At 36.5% G+C, this 8,459-nt stretch overlaps 1 pseudogene; it reads left to right on the forward strand.

The window, feature by feature from the left end:
* Nucleotides 1-594: 594 nt before the first annotated feature.
* LOC103004069 (probable ATP-dependent RNA helicase DDX10) lies at nt 595-7,594 on the forward strand (annotated as a pseudogene).
* Nucleotides 7,595-8,459: the final 865 nt, after the last annotated feature.

Consider the following 8,459-nt stretch of genomic DNA (forward strand, 5'->3'; position numbering starts at 1 on the left):
ATTTTTGTTTTTCTGTTGCATGTAGTAACTCATTCGATATACCTAATCCAATCTATGGGTAGGTTCTCTGATATTTCTCTCCTCTTTATGGAAGAGGAATCTAAGCCATAGGAAATTCAAATATCTTGCCTCAGGCCACACGGGTGGGATATGCAGGGCCAGAATCTTAATTCAAATGGTGAATTTCCAGAACTTATATTCTACCAGGAACATAGAGAGATGAGTAAGAAATTCCCCAGACACATAAACTAAGTATTTAGTGGAATGAAAATAGAATTAAATTGATAATTTTGATAAAATTGTTATTGATGATTGGACTGCCCACTGCATATAATAAAAGTCTTGGAATTCAGTAGATTCTAAAAACAAAATGTTGGTTTAATGAAGAATGCTTTGGTTTTAGCACATAGCTTATCTGAAGTATTCATACTCCCTCCACCTACCCCCCCCAAAAAAATAAAGCCTTGTAGATATTTGATTATGTTTTACACTTTTTTGATAAAAATCATACATATATGTTTATATATGTATACACACACACACACACACACACACATATATATATATATATATATATATATATATATATATATATATATAATTCATGAAAAAGCAAAATACATCACCCCTGTCACTTTGGAACACAATTACATAGATTGTGAGCTGCAGTAAGAAAGAAGTGGGATATATTCCTTTTTGAGAAGCCACCTAAAGAAGAAGCACGTTACATTGTTCTTCAGTTGTAAAGAGGTTTAGTATTTGTACCAAGAGATCTGCCAGCTATTGGTCTTCCTGGTATTTCTATCCTTGCCCTCCATCTGTGACAGCAGCAGTGAGGAGAATGGAAGTTACTGTAATGAATTTGCCTTCAAGAGATCTGCAATATTCTTTGCTGCTGATATTACAGCCAGGGGGCTGGACTTTCTGGCTGTGAATTGGGTTCTTGGGTTTGTCCATAGGACACCAACACATAAAACTTGTAGGTACAAAGAGAATGGTGACACTTTACTAATTTTGCTTCCCTCAGAAGGAAGAGAGATGGTACAGCAGCTTCTCCAGAAGAAAGTGCCTGTGAAGAAAATAAAAATAAATCCAGAAAAAACTTTTAGACATCCAGAAAAATAATGGAATTTTTTTAGCCCCAAGATTCAAAAGAAAGAGCTCAAAGGTGTTTTGTTCTCTGCATACATTCAGTATATCTGATGAAGGATAAAATGTATTTAATGTGGGCATGTTACCTATGCCTGAATGTGCCTTGTCTCTTAGTCTTGCTGTGTCACCATGGGTGGAAATTCAGAAACAACCCACCAAAGAACTGGTAGTAAGTCAAGATAATAAAGTAATTGAGCCAAGGGCTCCCTCCCTCACCAATGATGAGGTGGAAGAATTTAGAGCCTACTTCAATGAGAAAATGTCCATCCTTCAAAAAGGTGGGAAAAGACCAGAAGGGGCAGAGTAGAGACTGGTTAATTGTATTAATCATGCAGAAGAAAAAAAGAAGGAAGATGAATAAAAAAGGAAAGAGAAATTGGGAAAAGCAGAAGGATCTCAAGCTCAATTGGTCTCTATCACTGATGAGGTACAGAAGATCAAGGATATTTCTATGCAGTTCTTGGACGGAAATGATGAAGAGGAGGAAGAGGGACTCGATGCTGATTTCTTTAAGGTGAAATGTGCTTGGGTTGGACCTTAAAGAAAATAAAACATTACAAAAGAAAGAACCTTCTAAATCCAGTGTCAAGAAAAAAGTGACCATTGCCACAGAAGCAAAAAAACAGTACTGGAGAGAAATATGTATGGTTTATATGTATGATTTTATATATAGAATGTATTGAATAAGTATATACATATATGCATATGTTTAGTACTTCCATTGCATATATAATATTTTCAAGAAATTTTTTAAAGTCACCAAAGTTTATTATTTATTCAATTCACATTTACTTACATTACTTTCCTAGGGAACTTTATCTGTATAAATGACTTGGTTCAAAATAACTTCCTAACTTCAGTGTAGTTACTGTGTGTAGTGTCTGCAAATATCTCAAGGGAGTTGTTAAATTTCTATAATCAAAAATGTAAATGCAGCATGAAGAGTACACATTTCATAGAAATATGGAGCTTAAAGAGAATCTTAATATGTAGGTGGTCTCTTTTCGGCTGAGAGAATAGAGATGCAGAAAGGTTAAGTGACCTCACCAGCATCACGCAGAGTACTGATTCCCAAAGGTGTGCTCAGACCATGTTACTTCTCCATTAATTCTCCTGTGAATCATTTTATGGCTTGAAGACTCCCCATGCAATAAAAGTTTATTGGCCATGTGTCAGGAACTTTGCTAGGTACTGGAGTAACAACGATTTATGAGACATAGCCTGTGCCCTAAAGGACATCATAATCTAATGGTAAAGATAGGCAAAAAATATGCTATAGAGTCTAATAAGTAAAAGACATACAGAAGAGGGACACATAATGCAGTCTAGAGAGGTCAGAGCAAAGGCTTTGGAAAGAGTGACCTCTACTCTGAATCTTAAAAGATAAGTAGGGGTAGAAGTTTTCCAGGTAGACTGGGGGAGTGTAGGTAGGAGGAGGCCTATACCTAGGAAGGGATAGCTAGGCAAAGATAAACATAAGCAAAAGCAGTGTGATATATTGCAGAGGGATTGAGGTATAGAGAAAATATAAGCAATTCATTGCTGCTGGAGTATGAAAGGTATAAAGGAAGATAGCAGGAAGTAAGTCTGCATGAGTAGGTCCAAACCTTACAATGCCTGGTAAACCATATTTAGAAAATGTGGAGTGAAGGTAGAATTTTCAATAGAATTGTCACAGTTGGGTTTGTATTTACAGAACACTGAAACCAGCATAATCCAAAGAGTGAAGAATGAAAGCAGAGAGATTAGCTAGGGAATTAGTGCAATAATCTAGTTTTGAGATTTGGGGGACATGACTAGGGCAGAAAGATTGATTTGAAAGCAGAGGAGTGATAGATAGACAGATAGATATAGACAGATATAAATGGATATAATATACACATAATGTGAAATATGTCTTTATTTCATATATATATTGGATGTGAAATATTTAGGACTTGGTAAATAACTGAAAGGGGTGGCTGAAGGTAAAAGAAAAGTGAAGATGACAGCTAAGTTCTTGAGAGATGACTTAGAGTTGAGCAACTCAAATGGTACATAATTAAGTGGAGATTTAATTGGCACATAGTCAGCATATAGAGCTTGGGGCATATTCAGGTGAAGGAGTTCAGCAGAATTTAATGTGGATATATGAAGGTGACTTGAGCAATCCATATGAGTGTGATTAGCATGAAACTATGTAATTGGATGCCCTTGTCATGGGAAAACATATGAGTAATAAGAGCATAATGGGTAGAGGAAAAGGAGGGGGTAGACAAGACCAGAAAGGTATCTTTAAGGCTATGAAGAGGGCAGGAGAGAATGATGTTACAGAATCAAAGAGAAACAGCATTTCAAGACGGAAGGACTTGCCAATTAAATACAGAGTAAAGGTTAAGGAAGAAAAGAATAGAAAATATCCATTGCATTTGAGAATTGATGTTATTGGTACCATGTAAGCCAAAAATTTACATAGATTTTTATGATTTATTTTGGAGGGAATGGGAGGTGAGACAATGGAGATAGAGACTGTTGCTGATTATTTTGATATCGTGGATTAGAATGGCTTGAGAAGGATAAGAGCTTGGGAGTAACATGATTCAAGGATGAGATACTTAGGCTAAAAACTGTCTGAATAGAGAAGAGGTTGAAGATAGAAAAGCTAAAGGGTGGATCACTGATGGTACAAGATTCCAAAAGAGTCAGGGATTAATGAGGTCAAAGACATTGATAGAGTCAGAGGTTGCCTAAGAATAGGAAGAGGGTTCTCATTCTTTGGAATTACAGAAAAGGAAGTAAGTATAGATAGTAATGAAGTTGAGGAGCAGACAGAGGGGAGGAAAGTTGAGAGAGACTATGCATAATAACTTTATTTTCCAAGCAAACCAAGGAATTGTCTAGTTACTATCTGTGTGATACTGACTTAATATTGCTGAGCTTCCATTAAGACGGAAGAAATGAGAGGTCAAAGAATTGGTGGCCTCAGTACTTTAATTAGAAAGTTTAGTAAATGTGAGGGTGTGAGATTCTTGGAAGGACAAGATTTATTGGTCAGAGAGTAATCTTGCTTGATATTAAGATTTCTTTTATGCTAGTCTGCCTGATAAAAGAAGGTTCATGAAATGGTATAGGAAGAAAATAATGAAGCAGAGCATAGATGAAGCCAGTAAATGGAGGAAGCCTAGGAATTTAGCACCTGGTTATTTGGACGGACTTTGTTCATAATTATTGATGTTTCCTAGATATATGGTGAAAATATCTAGGATAAAGAATGAAAATCTAAACCAGGCACAGAACTCTTCAGTACAAGTTTGTTTGTGGAAAAGGGGTGATGCATAATTGGAGTGGTAAAAGCCAGGTGGGATTATCCACGATGGGTTTGGTAAAATGAATATTATCCATTGTTGAGTCCTGTAGAGGAAGTCTACAGGCAGATCCTTAGGCAGATCCAGGATTAAGAGAACGCAAGGTAGTAGAGAAAAAAGTCCATGAAGAGGGTTAGGAAATAGGTAGATAAGCCTTCTTTTTCCAGAAAAAAAAAAAAAATAGTTGAAAGGATTCAGAAATGAAATCAGAATCAAAAGGAATCAGGCTGCAGGAAATATAGAGAAATAAAAAAACAAGAAAAGTCCTAAGAAGAATGACAACTAATTTTGGTCACTCCAAAGAAGCAGAATAAACACTCACCCCAAATTTGGTTCCGATGTCAATCTTAATGATGTCATACATGCACCAAGAAGTTATGAAAGGTTTATTAGTCACGCAGAGACTTTCCAGGAGAACAAGGGTGAGCTCTGAAACTGGTGCAAGAAGGGCTTGAGAGAACAGAGAAAAGAGACTAACTTGGGGTTTTAGGGTGGTTAGGGAATGAGGCTGTGGTGAGGACTCCCATGCACAAGCTGGAGCTTATGGGGTTTGATCTTCCCATTGGCATCAAAGGAGAGAGAAAGCAGGCTTTCTTATCAGCTTTCCCAGATGGGGGGTAGAAGGAGATATCAGCAATCAAATATTAAATATGGAGCCAGACTCTATTTACAAGAGGATTGCCTTTCCTTCAGTAATCAAGGGCTATACGGATAAGACACATGGTTAGAAATGCAGAGTTAAGGTGTTTATATTCATTAAGCTTAAACTATTCACGCATAGATTCTAGTGACCATGAGCATTGAAAACATGAGATTAAACTGGCAAAGGGCAAGCAGTCTGGGACTCAAGGAAAGATTTCCATCCCATAGGGACAGTGGAGCATTGAACCCAGAAACTAAAGACTGAATATACAAATCCAGCCGAAAGAAGAGACATAACATAAGATCCAGATGCCAATGCTGCTGTTGATCAGAAGTTCATAAGTGTTCAGGAATTTGGCTGGATTAAGCCTGCAGGTGAATTTTATTATTGACTGTAGCTGAGAGATGCCAGAATCATGTCAAGTTTTTAAGATTTTACATCCTTGTTAGTAGAAAGGAAAATGATTCCTCTGAATCCATAAATGGCCCACCTTAACCTGTAGGAGAACCAAGAGCCAAGACTATGGTTGGAATGAAGCCTAGAATTATCAAAGTTCACAATGTAAGACATCATGACAAGCTTATAAACCCACATGTTTTATCCTCTGGGTTAATTCAAAAAGGAAAAGGAAGAGATTTTTCAGCTCTCTAGGTCAATCAGCCTGTCTGAGAAGGCTTGAGAAGAGGATAAAGATTCTTGCTGTGGCAAGACTATCTGGACACAATTGAAATTCTGCTATTCAAAGAGAGCCAAGATAGTAACACAAGTGGAGTTTAGTCTTATATTCAATTCTTTTTAAAAATTTTTATTTATTATTAACTTTTATTGGTGTACGGTTGCTTTACAATGTTGTGTTAGTTTCTGCTGTACAGCAAAGTGAATCAAGTATGCCTATACATATATCCACTGTTTTTGAGATTTCCTTCCCATTTAGGTCACCACAGATCATTGAGTAGGGTTCCCTGTGCTAAACAATAAGTTCTCATTTCTTATGTATTTTATACATAGTAGTGTATATATGTCAATCCCAATCTCCCAATTCGTCCCATCCCCCTTTCTCCCCTTGGTAACCATAAGTTTGTTCTCTACTTCTGTGATTCTATTTCTGCTTTGTCAATAAGTTCACTTGTACCATTTTTCTAGATTCCACATATAAGCGATATTACACAATATTTGTTTTTCTCTTTCTAACTTACTTCACTCTGTATAGCAATCTCTAGGTCCATCCACATCTCTGCAAATGGAACTATTTCATTCCTTTTTATAGCTGAGTAATATTCTTTACTTCTTTTTTCAAAAGTCAACCTGATCCATTAAATTCCTGTTTTCATTTAGCAGTTTTCTCTCTAAACTGAAATCACAAAACATAGGAATATTTTCCAAATATATTTATGGTATAGTTGAAAAGAATTCCCACCAGTAACACACTGTCAAAGATATCATCACTGAAACTGCTAAGTGTTATACAGAGTCATGGAATCTCAGAAATGTATTCAACATCCTGTTGTACACATTTGTATCTCAAACACTTCAGGTTTAAGTAGGTCCTTATTGACAGTAAATCTAATAATATTACTATATTTTGGAGTAAAAATGAATGATGACTAGGATGGCTTTTCAATAATGGAGAAATAGTGTCATAATAGAAGGAAGAGGGGTTTGAAAATAAGACTATATTTTCTGGAAACTAAATAATACATAAAATATTTCATTTATTGTCTCTGAACAGCCAAGCATGGAAATGTCAAGAGAGCATATTGTTCAAAATGGGATGTTGTAAAATTCTTTTCTTTCAGCACAGTGGTTAAAATCATAAGACGCTAGAACCAGAAAGCTTGGGTTCAAATCTTGGTTTTGACGCTGAGAAGAGCTGTCTGCCTCATCCATAAAAATATTAGGAAGAAAAAAAGTAATAATTGAACTTGCCTTATAGGGTTTTGGGAAGGTTAAAGGGGTCGGTATTTATAACATGCTCAGAGCAGGGATGAGATCATTGTGACATGTACAAGAAACATTAGATAAGTGTGAGCTACTATTATTAATCTCGGGAGTTGCTTCTGATAAGTCAGTTCTCTCACCTCTCTGTCTGAGACTGATATTTAGAGTTTCAGAATTTTCATCATTTACTCGTGCTGAAATCAGGGCAAAAGCTACATTGTAAGTACTATAAATCCTCTCAATTGTTGCCATGTTACTGTAGTTTTAATTCTTCAGTTAATTCTCCAAATTGGCTCAAATTATCTGTCATCTTTGTCATTATCACCTAATTCCATAATTAATTCTTGACAGAATTTGGTTCCCAATGCTATTTGCCTTCTAAAGCAGTCAGGAATTGGAAAGCAACAATGTAATTGCCTTGGCAGCATTTTGCTTGGTTTCATGAATCTTGTTTTGGTTATATTCTAGGAAGAAGGATCCAAGATTTGTAGAATTCAAAATCCCATCTTGGCAGTAACAGCATTTGACTTTGCACAGATTGCTGAGGTAGTTTTCTCAGCAGGTGAGAAATTTTCTTCTGTTAGTCATTATGGCTGTCATGCTTTGGGGAGGCAATTCAGAAAACTCCTTTCATAATACTTAAAAGGTTTCCTTGACATTCACTAAAAGAATGGGGGGGGGGAGTGATTAGTGAAATTAATTTAGTCAAAGCAAAGAAATAACCAATATAATCATCATTTCAGAGATACATTATTTATTCATTTGGTCATTAATTCAACAAAAATTTATAGAGTGATCTCTATGCATCTCTCACAGTTTTGATCTTGCAATAAAATGGTGAATAAAACCTGGGTCTGACATCCATATGCCATAGAAAATATATTTTAAAAATACTGTTTTGAATACTAATTCTAAATCTATAATCTATAATTGAGAAAACATCATTTCACTTTTTTTTTTTTTTTAATAAATTTATTTATTTATTTATTTATGGCTGTGTTGGGTCTTTGTTTCTGCGCGAGGGCTCTCTCTAGTTGTGGCAAGCGGGGGCCACTCTTCATCGCGGTGCGCGGGCCTCTCACTGTCGCGGCCTCTCCCATTGCGGAGCACAGGCTCCAGACGCGCAGGCTCAGTAGTCGTGGCTCACGGGCCTAGCCGCTCTGCGGCATGTGGCATCTTCCCAGACCAGGGCTCGAACCCGTGTCCCCTGCATTGGCAGGCAGATTCTCAACCACTGCGCCACCAGGGAAGCCCCATCATTTCTCTTGATATCACTTCTAATCAGTCCCAATATTCTTGTGTATATACTAAAATGAATATATTTAAGTTAGATTTTAAACTCAATAATTTAGAAATAAAAATGATTCTGGGGGAAATTTCCT

Source organism: Balaenoptera acutorostrata, chromosome 5 (genome assembly GCF_949987535.1).
Source record: "Balaenoptera acutorostrata chromosome 5, mBalAcu1.1, whole genome shotgun sequence".
NCBI lineage: Eukaryota > Metazoa > Chordata > Mammalia > Artiodactyla > Balaenopteridae > Balaenoptera > Balaenoptera acutorostrata.